General features: G+C 42.9%; 1 long non-coding RNA gene across 1 annotated transcript; it reads left to right on the top strand.

Annotated features, from left to right (window-relative positions):
- Window positions 1-8,072: 8,072 nt before the first annotated feature.
- Window positions 8,073-15,631, top strand: LOC116988241. The gene is made up of 3 exons (XR_004415891.1): window positions 8,073-8,183; window positions 15,135-15,139; window positions 15,518-15,631. It is a non-coding gene; the product is annotated as an uncharacterized LOC116988241 (long non-coding RNA).
- Window positions 15,632-27,970: the final 12,339 nt, after the last annotated feature.

Here is a 27,970-nt window from a genome sequence, read left to right as displayed (position 1 = left end):
AAAAGTTGACTGGATTTTGGTGAAGGGGAACTGATCTGTTAATGGCCAGAGCTGGAGTGCTGTGCACTGTGCTACCATTAGGCACCTAGTGCTGGAAACCATATAAGGGCTTGCGTTATGGAATCAGAAGTATGTATTTTGTGAAATGCTGAAAAGCTAGAGGAGGCCAGAAAAGGCTTCAGGAAAATAAATGAGAAAATACTTAAAGGAGAAGTGATCCCCAGGAAACTTGAGACGCAGGAGACTTGGGTTCAACGTCAGCAGAGGAAAATGCACAGACAAGTTAGATTTTGGTTTTGGCTTATTATTATTTGGTTTATTAAGGGCCAAATGGCCTCCTCCTGCACCTATTTTCAGTTATTATTTTCCATGTGCCGAGGTTCAGTGAAACGCTTTGTTTTGCATGCTATATGAAGACATAATATATACAATACATAAATACAATAGATAAACTCAAGTTACAATAGATAGACCGAAGATTTATCCTTTTAATGCAAAAGGTTGTAAATTAATCCAGAGGTTCAGTGTTAGCAAATCCAGTGGGATAATTTAAGAGATGATCTGACAGATATTTTCAAACAAAGCCATTGAAAGGTGCGGACTCTGGGACTGGCCTTCCCTGCTGGGCTGCTGACTTATACCCTGTTTTTTATTCGATTAATATTATGACCATTAAAACACCACAAAATGGACTCAACATAGAAAGAATTCATTGTGTCTGAAAAAGGGTTCTGACCCGAAATGTCGCCTATTCTCTTTCTCCAGAGATGCCGCCTGACCCGCTGAGTTACTCCAGCACTTTGCAGCTATCTTCGGTATAAACCAGCAACTGCAATTCCTTCCTACACATGTTCAGAATGTATTGGAGCAAGTGTAGGCTATTTGGACATTCGAACCAGCCCTGCCATTCCACATCATTATTGCTTCCAGTCTTGAATATGATCTAAAACTGCACATTCACCACCTCCTTTGTAGAAACTCATAACACTCTTTTAATTATGTATCTATCTCAAAGTCATTGACCCCTTATCCTGAGACTCTGCCTCTTTCTGACTCCAGCTAGCTGCACCATTCTTCCAAAAAGGAACTCCAAGATGTCCACATTCCTATCCAATTGATGTTGTTGGGTGTTGCTGGAAAGGGTAAGCTCGAACAGTTCAACAATCCCCGAGGAGGTACTCCTGTTCTTTTTATTTTAAATACTTCACTCAATACCGTTGACATGCAAAGGCAAAGGTGAGATCAGATAATTGGTTCCCATTATGCAATGTCAATTGCCTGAGGTAGCAAATTCCACACACAACAAAATCAAAGAGTTCATCATTAAAGGGAGGGGTAATGGTAAATGAAACACCAATAAATACTGCTCTAGCCAAAAGATCTAAATCAAAAGATCGAATTCTTCTTGTGATGCTAATGAACATTGAATCAACAACGACAACAGGTTTGTTTTAAAGATTGGGGCATTAATGAGGTTGATTTCAGTGGTTTATAATCCCAGAAACATGTGGCATGGATGATGGTCAACACACCCGACAACTTAATTTTCTGAAATTCTCTTTATATATTAAAACAACTTAGATGAGGGTGTGAATTGAATGTAGATTAAACAGGGTAGACAAAAATGCTGGAGAAACTCAGCGGGTGAGGCAGCATCTATGGAGCGAAGGAAATAGGCAACATTTCGGGCCGAGACCCTTCTTCAGACTGATGTGAGGGTGGTGGGGGGGGGGAAGAAGAAAGGAAGATGCGGAGACAGTGGGCTGAGGGAGAGCTAAGAAGGGGAGGAACTCTACTGAACGTTTTTCCTTCCATTATTTATTATGTAAAAGAATATGTGTGTTATGATTGTGTTTATTGTTTGTTTGGTTGTTTGGTTGTTTGTCTTTTGCACAAAAGTCCGCGAGCATTGCCACTTTCATTTCACTGCACATCTCGTATGTGCATGTGACAAATAAACTTGACTTGACTTGACTTGAGAAAGCAGGGACTACCTGAAATTAGAGAAGTCAACGTTCATACCGCTGGGGTGTAAACTGCCCAAGCAAAATATGAGGTGCTGCTCCTCCAATTTACGGTGGTCCTCACTCTGGCCATGGAGGAGGCCCAGGACAGAAAGGCCAGATTTGGAATGGGAGGCTGAGCCACCGGGCGATCACGTAGGTTAATGCGAACCGAGCGGAGGTGTTGGGCGAAGCGATCGCCAAGCCTACGCTTGGTCTCACCGATGTAGAGCAGCTGACACCTAGAGCAGCGGATGCAATAGATGAGGTTGGAGGAGGTGCAGGTGAACCTCTGTTGCACCTGGAAAGACTGCTTGGGTCCTTGAATGGAGTCAAGGGGGGATGTAAAGCGACAAGTGTAGCATTTCCTGCGGTTGCAAGGGAAAGTGCCAGGAGAGGGGGTGGTTTGGGTGGGAAGGGACGAATTGACCAGGGAGTTACAGAGGGAGTGGTCTCTGCAGAAAGCAGACAGGGGAGGAGATGGGAAGATGTGGCCGGTGGTGAGATCCCGTTGGAGGTGGCGAAAATGTCGGAGGATTATTTGTTGTATGTGACGGCTGGTAGGGTGGAAGGTGAGGACAAGGGGGACACTGCCCTTGTTACGAGTGGGGGGATGGGGAGTGAGAGCAGAGTTACGGGGTATAGAAGAGACCCTGGTGAGAGCCTCATCTATAGTAGAAGAGGGGAACCCCCGATCCCTGAGGAATGAAGACATCTCCGATGCCCTGGTGTGGAACACCTCATCCTGGGTGCAGATGCGGCATAGACGGAGGAATTGGGAGTAGGGGGTGGGGTCCTTACAGGAAGCAGGGTGGGAAGAAGTGTAGTCCAGATAGCCATGGGAGTCAGTGGATGTCGGTCAGAAGTCTATCACCTGCAATGGAGATAGTGAGGTCGAGAAATGGTAGGGAAATGTCGGAAATGGTCCAGGTGTATTTGAGTGCTGGATGGCAGTTAGTGGTGAAATGGATGAAGTCAGTGAGTTGTGTGTGGGTGCAAGTGGTAGCACCAATGCAGTCGTCGATGTAACGGTGGTAGAGTTTGGGGATAGAACCCTGGTACGCCTCGAACAAAGAACTTTCCCAATTGTTTCCACCTTTCTATTCTGAAAGCATAGATACATTGTTGAAAGTTCTTCAAATATTGGTAGACGTTCTCCTAAATGAGTGACCATTCTTCATTTTGGAGCCTGATACATGAGTGCCAGGCTCCTGTTGAATTATAGAGTCATTCATGGTCCTATTCAGACTCAACTTATTCTCAATGCAAGACAATAAATCAAACATGGAGACCCTAAATTCAATTTATTTGGCACTGAATTGAAATTTGATATAATAATTCGATCTGATCTTCTCAATTCCTTTCACTTTTTAACGCCTATGGAAGACCTGATTTACGGAAATCCTACTATGCGTAAATTCGACTTTTCAAGACAGGGATGTTAATTGCGGAATTGCAAACGTTTTCTGGAGTAAAAGAATAGATAGAGCAGATAGTTAATTAAGAAGACAACCAGTCTTTTAAAAAACTGCTTACGTGCAACTTTCCCGCTGTGATCAAACAGATACATCGTCTTTAAGTACACAGCTGCTGGTTCACTGCGGGATTGACTTAAGAGTTTTGTTTTGGAAACTGAAAAGACAAATCTCTTCCACTTGCCGTTATTTGACACTTGTAAAATATAACATTCATTTATACTTTGGGGCCATCAAAACTAACCATGATGTGGATGTGGGACATTTTGATTCTGCACCACTGTAATCACACAGTCAAAAACAATAAGTAAATGTTCATTTAAATCAACCATCATTTAAATATTTTGGTTTTGACATGAAAAAAATGGACAATTCTCAAGAATTAAACTGTTACAAAACCTATAAACTGCCTGTAAAAGCTACCGCATTATTGAGTATTCTTACTGTAATTGAGGCTCTAAGTCTCTAAAATGTTCCACCCTCAATAACATTGCAATGTGGATAACAGCTGATTACCCGGTACAATTGTGAAAGTGATACCATTCAAATTGTCACACATTAGAGGTAGCAGTTTCTATGTGGAGTACATTCAAAAGTAATTAGTGTGGTAAAAATGTGGACCACAAGCAAAATGCCAGAACATCTCGAGGAAAGATGGGAAAACGCCTACTAATCCATGTTTCCTGGAATGCAGGCAGAAGCACTCCAATGTGAAGCGTTCAGTTACAGTATATTCATTCACTTGCTTGTTCCTGGCTGGATTTAAACACTTTTGCTATTATTACCTGCGGGATAAATGCACACATTGACACCCCTTCATGGAATCAACAAATTTGCCTTTGATTGCTCCACATCGGTTCATACACATTAAAAAAAATGTGAATGAGATAAAGCTTCTGAGGAAGTTGTATTAAATATCAGAAATATTTCTCTGCAGAAAGTAAACATAGATGGCAAGTGGAACAGGATTTAACTGGACAATAACACCCCCAAGCACTGTTTAGTTGCCTACTTACTCTGGTTGAATGGTTTTGTATGTTTTAAACTCTGTCTGCCAATCCTTTGCCCATTTTCTGCAGTTGATCTAGATCTTGTTTTAAGCTTAGACAACCTTCTTCTCTATCCTTCACATAACCACATTTTCACCAAAGATGAAGTATACAAAACTAGTGGCCATAGGTTTAGGTTCGGAGGTTTAGGAATTGAAGGAAGATTTTTTTCATCCAGAGAATGATCCAAATGTGGAATGGCTGAATAAATGGGCGGGAGGCAGGTTCTTATATCATTATGATATTTCTAGATCAGCACGTTAATTGCTAAGGTACAGTAGGCTATGACCCATGTACTGGTGAACAAGATTAATATTGATAGCCACTTGATGGTTGGCATGGGCATGGTGGGTTGAAGAGCCCGTTTCAGTGCTATAACTGTATGTCCTGACAACAACTCTACTGCCTGTGTCCTAACTCACCCTCTCCACTTTACCTGATCTAGATTGTGTCTTAGTTACACAAAATGAGAAAAATCCGATTATCCATAGTACCCTACGAATCTGGAAACAAGTGAAGTCATCCCTTAAATTGAGAAATTTATCTCTTCTATTACCAATTGCCAACAACCCCTCGTTCAAGCCGTCTCTTTTAGACAAGACGTTCATACACTGGGAAAGATTAGGAATTAAAAAACTGGGAGATCTTTATGAGATGGGAACTCTCCCCTCATTTCAAGATTTACAGTCAAAATATCATCTGAAAGGTAGCCAATACTTTAGATACCTTCAAATACGAGATTATCTGAAATCATATATCCAAGACTATCAATATATGTTTCCAGACACACTAGACGAATGTATGAATAGAAACTCGGATTCAAACAAGTTAATATCATACCTTTATAATACCCCTTTAAATATACAACCCCATTGTCAGAAGTAATTAGAAGAGCTTGGGAAGATGAACTTGGCCAAACAATTTTAAAAGACAGATGGGAGGAAAGCCTTCTATACATACACAACTGTTCTCTTAACGTTAGGCATTCGCTAATACAATTTAAAATACTCATCAGACTCTATTATTCAAAGTCTAAACTGAATAAGATCTTCCCAAATATTTCTCCTATTTGTGATAAATGTCTCCTTCAGGAAGCAACTATAACCCATTCTTGTATAAGGCATCTTTGCCTCTTGTATAAAGTCACATAATTTCTGGAGAGGAATTTTTGAAATGTTTTCTAAAACACTTAAAATAAAATTGTATCCCGACACTGAACTGATCACTCTAGGTACCCGTGTTCTGAGCTATCACTGTTTCAAAGACGTCTCCTTAATTATGGCCCAATAACGGCAAAAAAACTAATACATACATTTTGGAAACACACATCAGTCCCCACTGTTAAGATGTGGATTACAAAGATGTCCGAAACACTACATCTTAAAAACATTAGATTTGTCTTGGCAGAAAAACCAGACCATTTTTCCAAGACATGGATACCCTTCACCGATTACTTACAAGGATAGTATGGCGCAACACAACTTAGGATTTAAATCCGACTATGGGTTGGGTGAGGTGGGTGGGGAGGGACGAGAGGCAGGTATACCACCACTTTTCTCTCTCTTCTTTTTGTTCTTTTTTTTCTTTTTCTTTTTTCTTTCTTTCTTTTACCCACTCTTTGGCTACATTAATTTTGTAGTCTAGGGGTCCTATCTTTGCACATCTCACTTTTTCACTTTCTTATTCTTTCTCTTTTCTTTTCCCCTAACTCAATGCTAAAAAGTCAAAATTGAAGCTGTACAATAATTTTATATGCCGTTTGTTCTACTCTTGTACATTTGCTTCTAATAAATAAATGTTTAAAAAAAGAATATAGATCACAGAACGACACAGCATATGGACTGCCATTCAGCCCACAATGTCCATGCTGCACACGATAAACTAATCTAGTCCCTCTGCCGATCTACGTCTTCCTGACGTGCAGGATGGAACTGCAGATGCTGGTTTACACCGAAGATAGAGACAAAATGCTGGAGTAACTCAGCGGGACAGGCAGCATCTCTGGAGAGAAGGAATGGGTGACGTTTTGGATCGAGATCCTCTTCCAGTCTCATCTTCCTGATGTCAGGTGGTTATCAAGAGAGGATAGAAATGTTACAATTTCATTTGCTAAAGCTTAGTTTATGGTTTGAATTGCTCAATCAATGTTTCTTTTGCTGTGTGACAAGAATAAAAATAAACCAATGCCGATAATGTAAAAAAAAAAAAGCACTTAAATTGCTAAGGTACAGTAGGCTAATACCCATGGACTGGTGAATAAGATTAGTATTGGTAGGAACTAGATGGTTGGCATGGGCATGGTGGGTTGAAGAGCCTGTTTTAGTGCTATCACTGTATGTCCTGACAACAACTCTACTGCCTGTGTCCTAACTCACCCTCTCCACTTTACCTGATCTAGATTGTGTCTTAGTTACACAAAATTCCCATTCTTGCTTTCAAAGTCCAAAGTCACAATTATCAGCAGCCTCACCTGACATCTGCACCAGAGCTGAGATATGAGTGCTTCCAGTTTCTTCCTCCTGATCATCTTGAATGTGATCATTGTGTCATCGACTGCCAAAGCCCGAGGTTCTGGAACCTCTCTAGCTCTACATCTTACTCTTTTAAGAGAACTAATCCCTTTTTTGGGTGACACAATGGCGCAGATGATAGAGCTGCTGCCGCACAGCACCAGAGACCCCGATTCAATCCTGACCTCGGGTGCCATGCTGTGTGGAGTTTGTATGTTCTCCCTGTGACCGTGTGGGTTTCGCCACGGTGCTCCGGTTTCCTCCCACATCCCAAAGATGCACAGTTTTGTAGGTTAATTGACCTCTCTAAATTGTGGATGACCTGAAATTAATACATATAATTAGTTAGTGACCTAATTGTAGCTAATTACAAAATGCAATTACTAGATCTAAACATCTATCCATTTCTTAAGAAAAGGTTAACATTTTTAAATAGCCTGTGTCCAAATAACATTCACACAAGAATTCACAATATAACATGATTTTAAAATCTCATTGTCATGAATTTATAGGCCAAATGGAAGGAATTTAATGTTTAATTCCCGTAAATTAATGGGCATTTTAATCATCTTGCGAGTGGGTTTTTGTGGAACGCGATCAATTGGAACGTTGCATTTGCAGTGAATTTGAACCCCATATCGGCAGGAAAAACACTGCTGGTTCGTATGGAGCCAAAATCACATTATCGCCAATGAAATTTGGATTAGAGTCATCCTTAGAAGCACGTTTATATGTAAAATAAACGACTTACCTTATGCTTCTCCCCTACGTGAGATCCGTCCCGTTGTAGGTGTTGACGGCATTAGAAGTAGCTTTTTATTTTACTCCAAGGATTAAATTGTTCCGCGATTTTTTTTTAAAACTTCCGAGAACGGCAGTCGGATCGATTATTCTTCAGCAGCTTAACAGCCTGAGGAAGTTCGACTCTGACAGGCAGGAGAAAACGTCATTTTAAACCTGTCCCTCCCCTCAAATGCGCCAAAGTCGCGCACACGGCCAGTGGTAGAACTGCAGCGCCACTCGCTATACCAGGACTTCCACTGAGTTGTCTGCAAAATACTTTTACCCAAAGGAAGTACTTGAAGCAGGTACAATAATAACATTTAAAGACATTTAGACAGGCACATTGTTATGAAAGGTTTAGAAGTATATGTGCCAATTGTGGGCTAATGTGATTAGCTTCTTGACTGGCAAGGTCAAGTTGGGCCGAAGGGCCTGTTTCTGTGCTGTATGCCTTTATTATTATTATTATTATTGCTATATTTATATAGCACATTTTAAGTCAACTTGCATTGACACCAATTCATTTAAACAAATTCATTAACACTGCTTAAGACCAAAATATAGACTTTTAGGATGAATATTATCAGCTAAAACAGAGTTAACAGGTTGACAGACCAATGCTCCTGGAATCCAGCCAGGGCTTATATTAAAAAGATTATTACTTAGAATAAACAAATGATCCTGAGCCTCATCAACAAAATAATTTACGAAAATATCATTGGCATAATGCCAAGAACGCACACAACTAGGAGCCAGACAGCAGCCAAACAGTTAACGTTTTAAATACACATAAAACAAGTTCTGCTACACAAATTTTAATGGATGTACTGCAGTCAGGTGAACCATGGTAACAGGTATTTCAGATCAGATCAAAAATAAAACATATCCAACTGTGATGTCAGCACAAGTTATATCGTGAATGCTCAGCGGGGTTTTTAAGGGGCCAGCGCCAAATTCTCAGCCTATGTCCAAATGCTCATACTTCAGGTTAAACTGGCAACTTTATTTTCGAGGAGTAATGTACCCCATTTCCACCTTGTGGAGGTGCCACAGTTTTCCTCAGGAGACCTCAACACCAAGCGCCTGGCAGGTTCCCTGCTCCTGATTGTAATTTAGTGACACCTACTGGAGGCTGTGCTCATGAGCGAGAGCACGTGTCAGGTGAGGCTCAGCTTTGGTCGACCTTTAAAGTGAACCAGGGCTTTGCCAATCGCAGTTTCAACTCAAGGATAGAGAATGGCAGATTGTCACAGGGAGTCTGAAGAAGGGTCTCGACCCGAAACATCACCCATTCCTTCGCTCCAGAGATGCAATCTGTCCCGCTGACCTATTCCAGCATTTTGTGTCTGTCACATTGACTGGTCGATTGGCTCGACAATAATCTGCCCAGCCCCAAAATATTATTTCATGGCCGGTGCAAGAAAATTCCCTCTAGTGCCACAATAATATTCTTCCCCCCAAACAATATCCCCCAGCAGCAACACAATGAGTCATATTCTCATATTGTAAAAACCTGTAAGCGTTTTACCATGAGATGAGACTCCTGGCCACTCATTGCTTCTAGGGGTGGATTCCCATCAGGATGCTGCCTGAAGCTGCCTCACTGATGAAGTTCTGACTGAGCTTGTTGGACAACTCCTGGGTGAAGAAGATCAGATCATTTGTTGCTCTAAGTCCAGTTCAAGTGAATGCGGGCAGGCAGGGATCGGTGCCTTAACATCTCTTTGGAATCTGCACATTAATTTCCTGGAGGGTGGCCAGTAATTTAAATCAACAAACAATATGTTTGACTCAGACTAGTGTTAATGGATGATCAATAGTCAGCACGGATTTGGCGGGCCGAAGGGTCTGTTTACATGCTGTATCTCTAAACTAAACTAAAAGCTAAAATATCTTTGCGAGGTTCTTAAAGTTGAATCAGCGGACTGCATAACCTCACTGCCTGATGGGAGGTCAGAGAATGATGAGCTCAGAACTTCCTCTGGTCGAGGCAAGTTGTAAACTTGAATGTTGATTTCTCAACACACAAGCCTGGAGTACATGCATCTACTATAGTACTGATTTTACTTATTTTCTCTAACTCAGCTTTAATCTGCTCCTTAAGAGCCACAGGAATGTGCTTTGATCACCTCCCTGTACATCTCCATGTACATCTGCAAATTGTGCAACTGAACTGATTGCTTAAGATGAGACAGTTTTCTCAATCATGTCAATACCTTTATCAGCCCTATTTTCTATGTGGCGCTACTTCCAAGTATGATTGTGACATCCTTCTGGTATGCTTTATTGAAATCCCTATCAGAGTTCTCTGGGTTCTTTGGGTTCACCATCTTTCGACAGTATCATCTCAGCAGTGGTCTTTTTGTACATTGGCAGCACATGACTAGTCGGCTTTATCTGCAAAGCCTGGAGGTTGATGACTTGCTTCAGAAGATGAGTGGAGACTGCTCCTGAAAATGTCATTGGTCCTTGCACCAATATCTTGGTGTAGGTACATCAAGTGGGTGTTCCTTCCACAAATACACATCAGGTACATCGTGTTCAACTGGTAATCTGAAACTGAGCCTGTCTCTGTGCTTTCATAGCTCCTCTCAACCATTCCATAGACTTTATATGTCCTCCTTGTTAACCAATGTTTGCAGAAATGATTTTTCCAACTACAATGCGCTCACTTTTTTTTTCACCTACAAGTGCCCATTATTTGTGTCCAAGCTATCTTCCCTGTATTTTTCCTGTTCAGATTTTGTCTCACATTTCATGGCAGGTACTTCCTTCTGCTGAGCATCCAGCATCTCTGGCTCCACAACATTACATGTCAATGTGACTCTGCCTCATGCAGTAGCCATGCAGCGGGGCTGAGACGCTGCCTTGTGGGCGGCCCGGTGCGGAGCGGAGACGGTGCTACGGCGGCTGAGGCGGCGTTCTGGTGGCGGCGACCTGGATCCGGGGCTCGGCCGCGGGCCAATGGAGGACAATGTCGGGAGCTCGCAGGTCACAGGCTGGTGCCTGTTTTCCGGAGCACCCGTTGCAACAGCTGCGGGCAGCTTCGACCACCCCCCGGGCTTGAACCGTGGGACTGACTTACCATCGCCCGGTGGGGTATCGCCTCGGCGCAGAGGGAGAAGAGGAGGGAAGAGACAGTAACTCTAAGACTTTTGCCTCCATCACAGTGAGGAGGTGTTTGGTGAACTCACTGTGGTGGATGTTAATTTGTGTTTATTGTGTTTTGTTATTATTACATGTATGGCTGCAGGCAACAGCATTTCGTTCAGACCGAAAGGTCTGAATGACAAATAAAGGATTCAATTCCTCGAGAATTCACAAAATAATCCAATCTCAGATGTGCACGTCCTTCAAATGTGTGAAGCCACTACAAACTATCTGGCTTGCACGGGGGACTTGGGCCTTGTTGTGTTTTTGGCATTATATCAAGTTTTTATCCAATTAACTTTTATTTTGTTTGTTCATTACATTATCTGTTGAATGCTCTGTGCACAAACCTGTTGTACTGCTGCTGACAAGTAAGAATTCCTTTGTTCCATTTGGTACATATGCCAATAAAACACTCTTGACTCTCTTTTAAGAAAACCAACAGGTTCTTCTCGTTGCCGGTCATAAGTAGAGAACTTGTAATAATTGACTGTTTCACTTCTGGGAAAGGTGCAATGTACTAGTAATAAATTAAAGTATTCTGCAGGGGCTGATTTGAGAGCTTTTTTGTGAGACATTTCTCTCCCCCTGCCAGCAATGAGATAGAATAATACCGGAACATCTTATCTGTTCTTGTTTGGCTGCTACAGTCAGTTCAAAAGATATTGTAAAACATTTTTCTCCATTATCTCCATTGTGTGAACCTTCTTGGGATCCCATGGCTTGGGTATCTTTATTTGTTCTATCTTTATTTAATTCATGCAATTCCATGTGTCAGGTGCAAAGTTCGAGCATCGTAGTTCTACTGATCGGCACTTCTGACCCAGTATTATTTCTCATTCATTCGCAGGTATAGAAGGATAGCCGATAATTTAACTAACTGGTGTAATTCATTAATAGAAGAACTTGCATTGCACAAAGTGACATTTCTTATAGCTCATAAGAATTGTAGCAAATGCATGCCTCATTTGTCACAACATGGTGGAAGTTGTTGGCTATTTGCTACAATTCCAATGAGAGCCACACAGCTCTGACTATATCACACTTGGAATTGTAGAGAGAATTGTTGGTGGCTTCAGATCTAACCTGATTCAGCTCGATTTGGCCAATTGTCTACTGGGTTTTACTAAACAGTATTCTGAAATTGAAGCCTTGGTTCATTTTCATTTCTTTAGCCTTAGGCACAATGACGAGTGTTAGTGCAAGGGCCCATGTTTTTAATTCAGTCCAGGTTGGAATTTTTTTCACATGTGATTGTGATTATGGTTGTGACATACAACATGGAAACAAACTCAGCCCACTGAGTCCATGCTGACCATCGATCACCCACTGGCACTTGTTCTATGCCATCCCATTCTCTCATCCACTCCTCACACACTAAAGGCAATTTGCAGAGGCCAGTTAATCTACCAACCCGCGTGTCTTTGGGATGTGGGAGGAATCCGCAGTACCCAGATGAAACTCACGTGGTCATAGGAAAAACATGCAAACTCCACACAGACAGCAGTTGAGATCAGGATTGAACCCCGGTCTCTGCCACTGTGAGGCAGCAGCTCTCCCACTGTGTCGCCCTGTCTGTAGCAGTCCATGGTCAGTTGCAGTATAAATCACTTGACCACAATGTTGATCTGCCTCAAAGCTAAGATGTCAATGTTCTACTCTATAGATAATTCATTTCAGTATCCAGAGATGCAGCTTCACCTGTTGAATTACGCCAGCACTTTGTTTCTGTCTGATGCTGAGCTTCATGAGTGCTTTGGAGCTGCACTCATCCAGCCAAGTGAAGCTTATTTTCTCTGACTTGTGCTTTGTAAATGTTTGCAAGGTTATGAAGAGGCAGAAGGTGAATTACTTGCCAGTCATTGCCTAACCTCCGATCTGTTCATGGCTGGAATATGTGGCCGGTCTAGTTTCCTGTCAGTGGTGACCTCTGTGGTTGAATTTATGGTTAAACTATTTTGGAGTGACCATTGCATGCCGGCTGTTAGGTGCAAATGTTATTTTTCACCTGTCTCTCCCATTCCTAAATACTGTCTAGGCCTTGCTGCTGTTTCATCAACTGAATTGCGAATGGAATTGAATATTGCACAGTCATCTGCATATGGCTCCACTCCTGATCTTATCATGAAGGGAAGGCGATTGATGGAGCAGCTGAAGAATCTCAGGCACAGCCCCAAGGAAATGCTGCAGTAATTGATCAAGGCTGAGATGATTAACCTTCAATAACCACAACCTTTCTCCTGTGAGCCAGGTGTGATTTATGTTCAAGGAAATTTTCCCCCTTTTTTTCCAACTGACTTCAGTGTTAGCATTGCTTCATGATGTTGCACTCAGCTATCTGTTGATCTGTGTATCAATGGCTGTCACTCTGGTCTTCTGTCTGGAAGTCAGCCATGGTCAGAGCACGGTTGTAATGAGATTTATTGCTGAGTGGGCCAGATGAAAACGGAACCAGGAAAATGTCCCAGATAATGTTTCAGTGATTATAGTATATGACCCTGGTATATGACTAGTGATGGCTAGTACATCACCCTACTTTGCCTCAACTAATACTTGGAATTTGATTTAAATCAACTTAAAAAAGGGAGTGGGGTTATCGTTAAACCTCATTCAAAACACCAAACATCTGCAAATTTGCATTGCTCCCCTAGTATTGACTTAAACTTTATCTTACAGCAAGTACTCCATTTGGAATGGGCTTGGAAGTTACCTGAGAGTCATAGAGTCTGTGTGGAAACAGGCCCTTTAGCCCAACTTGCTCACACTGGCCAACAATGCCTCAGCTACACTAGTCCCACTTGCCTGTGCTTGGTCCATATCCCTCCAAACCTGTCCTATCCATGTACCTGTCTAACTGTTTCTTAAACAATGGGTTAGTCCCAGCCTCAACTACCTCCTGTGGCAGCTTTTTCCATACACCGACTACCCTTTGTGTGAAAAAGTTACCCCTCGGTTTCCTATTAAATCTTTTTCCCGTCACCATGAACCTATGTCCTCTGGTCCTTGATTCCCCTACTCTGGGCAAGAGACTCTGTGCATCTACCCGATTTATTCCTCTCATGATTTTGTACACCTCTATAAGATAACCCCTCATCCTCCTGTGCTCTGTGGAATAGAGACCCAGCCTACTCAACCTCTCCCTATAGCTTACACTGTTGAGTCCTGGCAACATCCTCATACTTTGTTTCTGAACCCTTTCAAGCTTGATAATATATTTCCTATAACATGGTGCCCAGAACTGAACACAATATTCTAAATGCGGTTTCATCAATGTCTTATACAACTGCAACATGACCTCCCAACTTCTGTTCTCAATACTCTGACTGATGAAGGCCAAAGTGCCAAAAGTCTTTTTGACCACCTTACCTACCTGCGATTCGACCTTCAAGGAACTATGCACCGATACTCCTAGATCCTCTGCTCTACAACACTACCCAGAGGCCTACCATTTACTGTGTAGGTCCTGCCTTGTTTGACGTCCCAAAATGCAACACCTTCCACTTCTCTGTATTAAATTCCATCAACCATTCCTCCGCCCACCTGGCCAATCAATTCAGATCCTGCTGCAACCTTTCACAACCATATTCACTATCTGCGAAACTACTCACTTTTGTATCATCAGCAAACTTGCTAATCTTGCCCTGTATGTTCAAATCATTGATGTAGATGACAAACAGTAATGGGCCCAGCTCCGAACCCTGAGGCACACCACTAGTCACAGGCCTCCAGTCTGAGAAACAACCTTCCACCATCACCCTCTGCTTCCTTCCATGGAGCCAATTTGCTATCCATTCAGCTATCTCTCCGTGAATCCCATGCGATCTAACCTTCCAGAGCAGTCTATCATGCGGAACCTTTTTGAATGCCTTACTGAAATCCATGTACACAACATCTACAGCTCTGTCCTCATAGATCTTTTTGGTCACATCTTCAAACAAATCAATCAGAGACTCAACTACCCACGTACAAAACTGAAATTTGGTACAGCGGTAGGACTTATCATGGAATGCCTGCTCTGATCATTTTGGAAAATTTGAGAGATGAAATTGAACATGTAGTCAACTTAAATCATAGTGTGTGTAGGAAGGAACTGCAGATGCTGGTGTACACAATATGCTGGAGTAACTCAGCGGATCTTGCTGCATCTCTGGAGAAATGGATTAGGTGACGTTTTGGGTCTTCTTCTTCTTGCGTATGGCGTGCACAGCCTAAAGTTGTAGGACAACTTGTTCTATTTGATCTTATTTGATTGTGCACGCCAGGTTGATTGCATTCGTTGAAATGGGCTGACCACGTGAAGGTTGCAATCTCCCACCCCACGTTTTGGGTCGAGACCCTTCTTCAGACCCCTGAAGAAGTGTCTTAACCCAAAACGTCACCTATTCCTTTTAAATCATGGCTTCCTAGAATGACAATGTCCAAAAATAATCAGCCCTAAATTATTCAGATAAAGCCATTTTACTTTAGAAGAGAAAATAATATTCACGAATGTCCATGTCAAACCTTGAAATTAAACAGAAAAACAAATTAGCAGGTTAGAAATAAAGATGAATAAAAAAGGTTTTTAGTTTTTAATTATGAATGACAGAAACAGGAAGTGATTTCCAGCAATCACTACTGTGTCACCAATTGTGTTTCCCTTGATACACTGCCACAATACCTTGGCTCTTGAGAATTGCTTTATATTTATATTATATATTTACAAGGCAGAGTCCTACCGACTGTGAAGGGCGGTGAAGGACGCAAAGAGGAGGTACAGAGACAAGATGGAGTTACAGATGGAGCAGCAGGACACCAGAAGCCTGTGGCAGGGGCTACGGATTGTAACCAACTACCAGAGCACCCCTCCCTCATCCGCAAGTGCCGGCACCTCCCTAGCTGATGACCTGAACTCCTTTTATGCTCGTTTCGAGAGGGGCAACACCACTCCAGGTCTGCCGACTATCGACAATACCGCCAGCGGGCTGGCTACCGAAGCTGAAGGGAGGAATGTGCACACATTCTCGCTGTCCGAGCACGACGTGAGGAGGGCTCTGACACGGGTGAACACGAGAAAAGCTGCAGGCACCGATGGCATCTCGGGGCGAGTACTCAAGTCCTGTGCTATGCAGCTAGCTCCAGTGCTCACTACATTATTCAACCTCTCCCTGGACAAGTCCGTGGTCCCTGCCTGCTTCAAAAAATCTATCATTGTACCGGTACCTAAAAATGCCTCCCCAGCCTGTCTGAATGACTACCGTCCGGTGGCCCTTACCTCGGTAGTCATGAAATGCTTTGAGAGGCTGGTGAAGAAACACATCTGCGCCTTCCTCCCTCGGAACATGGACCCGTTGCAGTTCGCATACCGTCCGAACAGATCCACGGACGATGCGGTCTCCCAGGTCTTGCACACCGCTCTCTCCCATCTGGACAGCCAGAAGGGGGGCTACGTGAAGATGCTGTTCATAGAATACAGTTCAGCCTTCAACACGATAGTCCCCACCAGACTGGCCGGGAAGCTAATGGAATTGGGGCTCAACACCTCCCTGTGTGCCAGAGTCCTGGACTTTCTCACCGCCAGGCCCCAGGTAGTCAAGATGGGAGGGAATACATCGAAGTCCCTCACCCTGAGTACAGGATCGCCCCAGGGTTGCGTCCTCAGCCCCCTATTGTACTCCCTGTACACACATGACTGTGTGGCTAGGTTCAGCTCCAACTCAATAATTAAGTTTGCTGATGACACTGTGGTGGTGGGCCTGATCTCAGACAATGATGAGAAGGCCTACCGGGAGGAGGTGGCTGATCTAGCATTCTGGTGCCAGGATAACAGCCTCCTCTTGAACATCAAAAAAACGAAGGAGCTGATCATGGACTTTAGGAGGGCACATCATCCGAGGACGTACACTCCATTGAGGATAAATAGGGATCCTGTGGATAGGGTGAACTGTTTTAAATATCTGGGAGTCCACATCTCCGAGGATATGACATGGGCATCACACGCCTCAGCACTCGTGAGTAAGGCAAGGCAGCGCCTTTACCACCTCAGGCAATTGAGGAAATTCAGAGTGTCTCCGAGGATCCTCCACTGCTTCTACGCAGTGGCGGTGGAAAGCATCTTGTCCGGGAACATTACCATCTGGTTTGGGAATTGCTCTGCCAAGGACAAGAAGGCTCTGCAGAGAGCAGTGCGTTCGGCCGAACGCACTATGGGAACTTCACTTGCCCCCCTGCAGGAACTATACATCAGGAGGTGCAACTCCAGAGCCAACAATATCATGAGAGACCCCTTCCACCCCTGCAACGGACTGTTCCAGCTGCTACGGTCAGGCAAACGCCTCCGTTGCCATGCTGTGAGAACAGAGAGGTTGAGAAGGAGTTTCTTCCCAGAGGCCATTCGGACTGTAAATGCCTATCTCACCAGGGACTAACTCTACTGAACGTTTTTCCTTCCATTATTTATCATGTAAAGGTATATGTGTGTTATGATTGTGTTTATAGTTTGTTTGGTTGTTTGTCTTTTTGCACAAAAGTCCGCGAGCATTGCCACTTTCATTTCACTGCACATCTCGTATGTGTATGTGACAAATAAACTTGACTTGACTTGACTTGACTTGAGACTTATCTCTCCACTCACAGCTACAGGGTAATGCCTCTTAACATTAAGCAAAGTCACACAGGGGTGGAATTTCTTCATACAACTGGAGTTCCAGGCACAAAGTGTATTTAAAACAGTATTTGTTTCACAAATTAAAATGTTTTGCCCAAATGTCTGCTGGAACTCATTTGTATATTGCTGAATTCAAATTCTTCCACGGACCAGTGGATTTTACACAGTATTTCTGTGCAGTATTCTTTTTTAAAAAAAGTTTAAAAAAACTATTTCTTAATGTGCTTAAATTCACAATTTTCACTGGACAATATTTACACCTGACACTTTTTGGAGTAGTGCAGTGTAAAGCCAAACCATAAATCGTGAAAATTTGCTTTAAAAACTGTACCAAGCCATTTGTTAATTTCATTGTCTTCAGTTTTTAAATGAGTTCAAGCCCTTATAACTTCAAAGCTTTTAAAGAGGTGACTATTGGAGACCAAAATGTTAAAAACATCAACTTAACATCAACAAAAAGGAGGAGGCGCTGTCCTGAACGGCTGCCTGTCCTGCAGCTGTCCGTTTTTTTTCCCCTTCTTTTTTATTATTTTTAGTACATTGAGTGTGTAGTCAGGGGGCCTAATCTTTTTATGTGTGGGGGGTGGTGGGGGGGAAGGGGGAAACTGCTTTTCGAGTCCCTACCTGGTCGGAGGGGTTGCCTTCCTCCGAGCAGCGACTTCGACCTGTCCTTGCGGCCTACCAGCGGGTCCTGGAGCGACGTTTCCCTGAGGGGACCTGGCCAGAACATCGGCTTTGGCGGCGGCGCAGAACATCGGCTTTGGCGGCGGCGCAGCGCTGGAGCGCTATTGCGGAGCGGGCGATGCCTTTCCCTTGGTCGTCGCGCTGGAACTCCAGTATGCAGATGAGAACATCGGGTCCGCAGATGAGAACATCGTGGAGCCGCGATTCTATGGAGCGGCCAGCTGCGGCGCTGAACTTTACATCTCGGAGCCTGGGATCTCTTGCCGAGATCGCCAGTGTGTGGAGCTCCGTTCGGCGCGGTCTGTTGGCTGGAAGCCGCAGGCTCCGGTGGGAAGGCGGCCGTTCCTGGCACCCCAAGCCGCTGGGGGTTCTCCCGACGCCGGAGCACCATCACCCGGCGAGAACATCGGGCGCCGTGGCGGCGACTGTGGAGGCCTCAATAGGCCCGACTTTGGGTGGACAAGAGGATGGGGACTGGACTTTGTGCCTTCCCCCACAGTGGGAATCACTGTGGGGGGATGTTTTTGTGTTGAACTTCTTTTTGAATGCTATGTTGTATTTTTATTAGTGTGCTGCAAGGACATCAGAATTTCCCCTGAATGAGGGGATTAATAAAGTTTAATCTAATCTTAAATTTAAGCGGTTCTTCCTAGATCTGAAAAAGAGTGATCAGTAGAAGCTTGTCAAGGTTAGATTATTCTGCTTAATGTGTGATACATTAAAAAGGTACTTCTTAAACAAGATCATAAAAAGCTGATTTGGGCTGTTCAAAATTTATACCTGGATTTCCTCAATCTTTTGCACTGTCTTGCTAGGTTTCTAGTCAGTTAGCTGAAATTCTCCTCCATTCATTTAAAAAAGAAATCCCTGAGACTGAGGAACTTTATTCCTTAGTGGGACAGGGGCATAACAATAAATCCAACTAAACATGGGATCCTTTGTATTGACTCCTGTGCAGGGGTTTTCCACCAGCAACAAGGTTTATTTTGTATACAAGTGTTGTTGGATTGGGTTCCTTCCTTCCTTTCTCAGGTTGGCTTTTGTTTGTAGCATCTTTATCTACCCCACAAATCATATCTTCAAAAGCTAAATGAAGTTGAATTGATTGAAATGAAATGAAGAATTTTATTTAAAACTCTGTTAATTGGAGCTCTGGCAGCAAAATCTTTCATGGTACCAATAAACAAATTTAATAAAGCAATGGTTCAAAATGTTTTCCATTAAGAAAATAATTTAGCAAAGAAAAAGTTTTTCTCTCGCTTCATGATATTCAGAAGTAAAAGCAAATATGGGACAACATGAGCTTTTAAAGTGATTCCTCATGATAGCACAATTTTACAGCAATCCTGTTATTCAGTTCACAAAAATACACAAAGCTAATGTGTCCATTGTCAGTAAATCCTTCTGTTGGGTGCAACTTTTTCAATTACTCAGGGGTCTCTGACATGACAAGCACCACGCCACACTTATCAAATTCACAGTTTCGTAACGCACAATATGCCGAAACTTGTCTGTTTAAAAAAAAAAGTTGTTAGAGAGATATTCAAAAGGTTGGCAGAGTTGTGCATAATATTTGCACAGAACATTTGACAAACGCGTGACAGGCAATTAGAGTAATCTGCACTTCAGCAGTCCTTTGTGTGTGAGAAGTTGCAGGGCCCAAGCTGTGAGCCCTCCAGGCCTAACCTTCTAATCATCATCTGTCTGTGTTATTACCCTGCTAAACTCGGCCTGGTTTTAAATAAAATATGCAAAGGTTTCTCAAATTATTACCTGAGGCAAAAGGATTTTTGCTTTTTTTGTGCATGTTAATCTGTGAAATGCAAATTTCTATCATCTTCCAGCCTGAGCTTTATTAACTTTTTAAATTTAAAATTTTAAGAGCAATGAATTCTGTTATCTTTTTGCATTTTTTTCATTTGCAGAAAAACATTTTTTTTAAACTGATAGAATCACCCTGGGAAATAAGATTGAGTTTCTCTCAACACCTGGGTTTTAATCAGACTCTCTGCAATTATTCTGGGCAAATTAGGACTCGACTGCGCTGGTGCAGCGCAGGGCTGCAACAATAACAAAAGGTTATTTCAACACAGTTCAGAAATTAACTCGTTCAGCATCTATGGCCTCTTGCACTGCAATAACACTAATTAACCCTTTGATTATTGTGAATAATGTCAGAGCAGTTGTAAGCTTGCGGTGTCAACCCAAGCGTTGTGCGATGGATGGGTGCAGTCTATTAACACAGAACAACAGTACCCCACTGTGATACAGTGATAGCAACAAGGTGACTTAGTCTCTAAAAGAGATAACAGTCAGTACGTGATTATCAGACATTCTAGTGTAACAAGCCAACATGATCTGAAACAATACGTCCACCTGCACAGCCATCTAAACAAGGCAGCTCGCTTCCAATAGTATGTGTACTTTGAACTGACATGCACGCTAGCATGAAAGGCAAGCTCCATCAATAAAAGAACAGTCAGATTTTACATCAGATGCTTCATTAACAACACAATTTAAATATTTATCAAATTAAAAAATCCCAAATATTGTTTCCTTTAAAAGGTGGATTTGAACGATCTCTCATCCTGGATAGAAAATAGCAGGAAAGGATGAAGTACTCAAATACCTTCTTTTTTACAATTATAAAATTTTGATTAATGCCGAGACCAAAATCTGCATGTTCTAAAATCGACCCCAGAAATCCTCAATGGATAATTGCGAACGCTGAGCAGTGATCACTTTTGTTGCTTTCATTCTGTCAGAGGAGAAGGCTTGGCTGTCGAGATGTGGCATGGTCTGAATCAATAATCGGCCCTCCAGCTGATGTGGAAAGGACTCTGAGCCTCTGTATAAACCAGTAGGGGATGATCTCCTGGTTGTAATGCCCAAACCTAAATGGATCTAAACTGAGGAACAACAGACTCATTCAGACTTTTCAAAGCATTTCCATTCAGATTCAGATGACTTGCACTGATGTTAGTGTAGGGCAGATTAGGGACCGGGTGACACCAGCAGTAGCTGCCTCACCAACAGTCTGTCTCATCCCTTTCTTCTTTGTTGTTTATTTAGTACATGTTAAATGTATGTTTTAGTGTTCTTTAGTTTGTTTTATGTGGGGGGGTGTTTGGGGACACTTTTTAAAAATCCCTTACCTCGAAGGAGATGCAATTTTTTTCCGGATCGTATCCCCATCCATTCTGCGGCCTAACATCGAGGAGCTGGCAGCCTTTGCTGGAGACCGACTTCGGGAGCACCAACTGCGGGAGCCTGCAGATTTAGCATTGTGGTGCTCGCGATCCCTGTCGGGGATCGACTTTGGAGCTCCAACCGTGGAAGCCTGTGGACTATAACATCGTGGAGCTCGCAGTCACTGGTTAGAGACCGACTTCGGGAGCTCCAAGCCGCAAGAGTTTCGACCTCCCCAACGCGGGGGCTTCGATCGCCGGCTGTAGGAGCTTCGATTGCCCCGACTGTGGATGGTCCAACTGTCCCGACCGTGGGAGAATAAAGAAGAAGAAGACTAGACTTTACTGCCTTCCATCACAGTGAGGAATGTGGGGAATCCACTGTGGTGGATGTTTATGTTAGCTTTTATGTAGTTGTGTGTCTTGTTGCTTTTTTTAGTATGGCTGTATGGTAATTCGAGTTTCACTGTACCTTAATTGGTGCACGTGACAATAAACAGACATTTGAGCCTTTGAACCTTTGAGTATAGGCGCAGCAGTTCCAACAATCTCCGAACATGTACATCATGAAATCAGTTGGGCACTGATTCAAGAGAAATCTGTGGTTTGTTTTGGAAGACTGGAGCAAGACAGGAGCCAATATTTAGATACATCTTCACTTCTGTATTTGTGCCTGTCCTAAGAAAAGTGTGATGGCTTACTTTGTGGCACTGCCTTTGTTGTCATCATTATCCCCTCTTGTGCACTTTCAGCGTAAGACCTCACAATACTCTGGCCATCCTCCATCAGCGAGTCCGCTGCCTCAGCTGCATCATCTCGGCTTTTTCTCTGATGGAGTCAGTTCATCACTTGTACTGGTACTCCTAATGCAGTCCTTCATTGTGCACTTAGTAACCTATCTGTGCCTACTCATAAACATGCATAAAGTATTGTGGCTCTTGTGTCTATGCTTTATTTAATAAGAGCCATTTAGATATCGATCTGTTGTCCAATGTCCTCATTCTATGAGTTTTGCAATCCATTTACTGTGATTGATGTGTATCACTTATGAACTGGCAAATGGATGCACAATAGAATTAATATGGACAATGCAAATATTCTTCTTCAAATAAAGAACTTGAATTTATTTAAGCCATTAACATCCCCAATGTTTTTGTTGCCAATCAGGACACCACAGCGCAACCAAGAAACAGCAGTGAGGTTACAATCAGGTGATCTTTGTTTTCATATTATGGTCAGATGAGGGATAAATATTGGTACGAACATTGGAAGAAAAATTCTGCTGATCAAATAATATCTTTGAACTCTTTGCAACTCTGACAGTGCAGTAGTCTCTTGGTAGCAAAGGGGTATTTTTGAGAAGATGCGATACGATTCTACACGATACAATAGAACTTTATTTATCCCAGGAGGGAAATTGGTCTGCCAACAGTCATAAAACACTACAAGGTACATGAAACAAATCTTGTACTGTGTACTGTATAACATAATATATTGTATAACAGTAGACACTGTGTAATTCATAATATTTGTTGAATTACAATATATGCAGATTATTTCCCTCACTGACAATAATTGAAAATTGCATTGCTGCGCTCTGCATATCATTACATTGGAAGGTATACAATTATTTCCTGACATTTTTTGCGTAGTATGGGGAATTTCTTCTTTGAGTGACTTTTGACTTCACAGATATGAAGTCTCTTAATCTACGGCCATCATTACTTCTGTGTGAGTACATGCTGCTAGTGCTTATTTAGTTTAGTTTAGTTCGGAGTTACAGCGCGGAAACAGATCCTCCACCCCCTCCGGGTCCGCCCCGACCAGCGATTCCCACACATTAACACTATCCTACACACACTAGGAACAATTTACATTTATACCAAGCCAATTAACCAACAATCCCGTATGTCTTTGGAGGGTGGGAGGAGACCGAAGATCTCAGAGAAAACAAATGCAGGTCACAGGGAGAACGTAGAAACTCCATACAGACAGCGCCCATAGTCAGGATTGAACCCGGGTCTCTGGCGCAGTAAGGCAGCAACTGCATCAGTGCGCCACTGGTCTGCCCGCATTGCCAGTTCCAAATGGGAACTGTTGGTGTCTTGAAGTAGTATTGTGCACTATATCAACCTTGATTGTGGTTCTTTGCGATTGCAGATTCAATCCTCTGTGCATTGAATTTTGTGGATCTACAATCCATGGAAACCAGGATTAGATGTAACAACTCCCAACCCTGGAGGGTTAATATTAATGGAGGGTGAAGATAAGATGGCAAACACCTTTCCTCCAACCTTAAATGAAGCTTGCCAGGTTAAAGGCATGAGAGGGTTGCCCAATGCCCAGCATGAATGTTCCTGGCCTGCTAAGTCAACCCATACCTCCACTTTCCCCCATGTCCCCCCCACACCTGCCCATCCCCTCCCTTTCACTGGTTTTACACATTCCTGCTCCCCTCTCTTCCTTATCTCATAACTTTTTGCCTCTATTTCACCTTATTTTTATTATTATCTCCACTACTCTGCCAATTAGCCTTCCTCATCTGTATCCACCATCACTGCCAGTTTTTACCTCACACCCTCATCTCACCTCTCTCCATCAGTTTTCTCCCCTATGATCTATCAGTCTAAACAAGACTTTCAACCTGGAATACTGTCTGTCCATTTCCCTCCACAGATCCTGCCTAACCCGCTGAGTTCCTCCAGCATATTTTTGCCTAATTCCTAAAGCTTTTGCTATATAACCAAGCACTATTGTATGGACTAGGTGGGATGAAGGGTGTGTTGACTGTATGACTATGAGACATAGATGGCAACTGTGTGACCATCTATAATGCCTACATCAACAGCCAGCAGCAATGGCACATCCACCTCGATGTGTGCCTTATATTTAACCAACCATGCAAACTGTGAGGAAGGAAATGCTCACTTTACCTGAAGTTGCTACAGTTAAGGCTTTTCTGCATTGTTGACACAAGCTAATACATGAAGGCTATACTTTCAGATCTTAAAGATTCAAAGATTTGCTCTTGAATCTTAGCTAGTGTTGCTTCTGTGCATTCATAGGACTTCAGCTGTGTAGCATTATAATGAGGTCCACCGACCCACCATCACGGAATGCACCATCACCATACTCATGCTAATTATCACGGTGCCCCAAATGATCTGGGAACTTCTGGATACTCTATGTTGATTTGAGGTATGCACCTTATATAAGAAGCACTTCATTGGAAGCAAAGGGAAAGGGAGGAAAATAACTCCTGAACAGGCAGGTGCAACCTGTTGCTAGCTATAAGAAACAACTGGAAATCTTATTATTTTGATTATAATACCTGGCATTGGCGAGCCAACCTTGTCTTTCTTCCTGCATCTTCCTTCCTACCATTTCTACCACTGAATTACCTGCAAACATTTCTCATTGCTCTTCAATTCATTTAACTTCCATTGTACTGCAAAGTCAAGGCAGTTCCAAAACTTGCCAGGCAACAACAGGCTAGGAGATTGATCTATTAACTCCCATGTTTCAAATTATACCCAAACATGATTTGACCAAGATAGGTTCCTATCAGTGAAGGTCTCTAGGTGAAACTGGATCCATTGGGATCTTATTACAAGCACTTCCGGAATGCACGTTACTCTTGTGCGGCTGATGCTTCCCCAGTGTGGGATTTGGATTATAAACCACAAACTATCCGTGCTAGTATAAAGTGCAGCTTCTGGGTGCAACTTACAACCTACATGCAATGTGTAAAACAAAACAACCAGGAACACATTGCACTGAGGTTGGCAATGAAATGTCTCCATTCTGACATTAATATCTTACGCACAGTATCGGCCAGCATCAGTTTGAAAGTATAAAGGGCATTGCAGCTTGTTCCATAACTGATTGGGGAACAAATTGTTTCGTCCTACTGACAGCTGAGTTACAGATTGCAATCTTTGCCCTTTCATTATATGAGGTGAAATACAATTGCTAGACAGAGGTCTCTACAAACAACAGACTAAGTATATTCTGAGAAAAGGCAACAGTGCGAAACACAAGGTTCTGTCTCTTTTTGGGAAATGTGTGAAAGGGCACAGCCATGTCACACACATGACAAGGTTGGGCACAAACCAAGAACTTCCCCAAGTGGTCCTGACTTCCCTACCCCTCAATTATAAGGCAGAAAAGCAATGAACTGAGGAAACAAGGAACTGCAGATACTGGTTTACACAAAAGGACACAAAGTGCTGGAGTAAATCAGTGGGTCAAGCAGCATCTCTGGAGAATATGAATGGGTGACATACGGGTCAGGACCCTTCTTCAGCCAGTAATCTGAGATGGATAAAATGTTTTAGCTTTAAGAAGGGCCCTAGGCTATTTACAAAAAGCCTCTAATCCACTTATGGAACTCCTATAGATGGATACATTGTAATGGAAAGGTTGCCCTGAAACAAAAGCACTGCAATGTTCACAGAAAACTCTCCCTCATATAGCTGCCAGATGCTGGAATGAGGAAGGTAGCACTCAAGATCCAATATTATGCTAAAGAAGGAAATTTAACCTGGTTTTTGAAGAATGCTCAAAGAGCTGGATTTTCAGGGAACTCCTGAAAGAGGAGGCCCTGGATAAGTTTAGGAGCTTGGCATGCAATTGAAATTGAAGGCACAGTCACCTTCTGATGGGCAAAGGGAAGAAAGTGAACAAGCAGTACCATGCATGCCAATTTATACCATTCCACTATCGCTTTCTCCGGCTGAACGGAAGTACCTCCCCTGTCATCAGCGAGTATGTGTTCCCAGCCCTCCTGTTGTCCTTACTGACCTGAAAGATATAATTAATGGCAAATTTAATTCAATGCTGTCATTTCCTTAATTTACTATAATCTTTTAAATACTGCAGCAGTTGCAAATTAATTGCATAATCACTTTAAGTTACCATTAAATGACGTCTTAAAGCACACGGCATTGGGGGTTCAGTATTGATGTGGATAGAGAACTGGCTGGCAAACAGGAAGCAAAGAGTAGGAGTAAACGGGTCCTTTTCACAATGGCAGGCAGTGACTAGTGGGGTACCGCAAGGCTCAGTGCTGGGACCCCAGCTATTTACAATATATATTAATGATCTGGATGAGGGAATTGAAGGCAATATCTCCAAGTTTGCGGATGACACTAAGCTGGGGGGCAGTGTTAGCTGTGAGGAGGATGCTAGGAGACTGCAAGATGACTTGGATAGGCTGGGTGAGTGGGCAAATGTTTGGCAGATGCAGTATAATGTGGATAAATGTGAGGTTATCCATTTTGGTGGCAAAAACAGGAAAGCAGACTATTATCTAAATGGTGGCCGACTAGGAAAAGGGGAGATGCAGCGAGACCTGGGTGTCATGGTACACCAGTCATTGAAAGTGGGCATGCAGGTGCAGCAGGCAGTGAAGAAAGCGAATGGTATGTTAGCTTTCATAGCAAAAGGATTTGAGTATAGGAGCAGGGAGGTTCTACTGCAGTTGTACAGGGTCTTGGTGAGACCACACCTGGAGTATTGCGTACAGTTTTGGTCTCCAAATCTGAGGAAGGACATTATTGCCATAGAGGGAGTGCAGAGAAGGTTCACCAGACTGATTCCTGAGATGTCAGGACTGTCTTATGAAGAAAGACTGGATAGACTTGGTTTATACTCTCTAGAATTTAGGAGATTGAGAGGGGATCTTATAGAAACTTACAAAATTCTTAAGGGGTTGGACAGGCTACATGCAGGAAGATTGCTCCCGATGTTGGGGAAGTCCAGGACAAGGGGTCACAGCTTAAGGATAAGGGGGAAATCCTTTAAAACCGAGATGAGAAGAACTTTTTTCACACAGAGAGTGGTGAATCTCTGGAACTCCCTGCCACAGAGGGTAGTCGAGGCCAGTTCATTGGCTATATTTAAGAGGGAGTTAGATGTGGCCCTTGTGGCTAAGGGGATCAGAGGGTATGGAGAGAAGGCAGGTACGGGATACTGAGTTGGATGATCAGCCATGATCATATTGAATGGCGGTGCAGGCTCGAAGGGCCGAATGGCCTACTCCTGCACCTAATTTCTATGTTTCTATGTTTCTATGTCTCCAATTTTGCCTAACTTAAACTATGCTGATCTCAAAATTGTGGCATGCTCATTCTGTCTCTGACCAGGAGTATGGATTATATCCCATCATGGTTTCCCCACAGAATTTTACCTGAGTATATTGTAGGATTATCTGCTTTGCTCAAGACCGCAAGAAATTGCTGGGAACTATAGATATAGATCAAGTCCACTGTTACGCCGATGACACCCAGATCTACCTCGGCACCAAATCCCCCCACAACCCCCCCCCTCTCCCATATCAACTCCTGTTTGTCAGCTATAAAAACCTGGATGCAACATAACTTCCTCAAACTCAACAGTGATAAAACAGAATTCCTCCTCATAGGCTCCAAATCCACACTCAGCAAAATCAATAACCCCACTCTCACCATCGACGGCACCAC

The sequence above is a fragment of the Amblyraja radiata genome, chromosome 27 (assembly GCF_010909765.2).
Source record: "Amblyraja radiata isolate CabotCenter1 chromosome 27, sAmbRad1.1.pri, whole genome shotgun sequence".
Classification (NCBI taxonomy): Eukaryota; Metazoa; Chordata; class Chondrichthyes; order Rajiformes; family Rajidae; genus Amblyraja; species Amblyraja radiata.
This window is presented reverse-complemented; position numbering and strand designations above follow the sequence as displayed.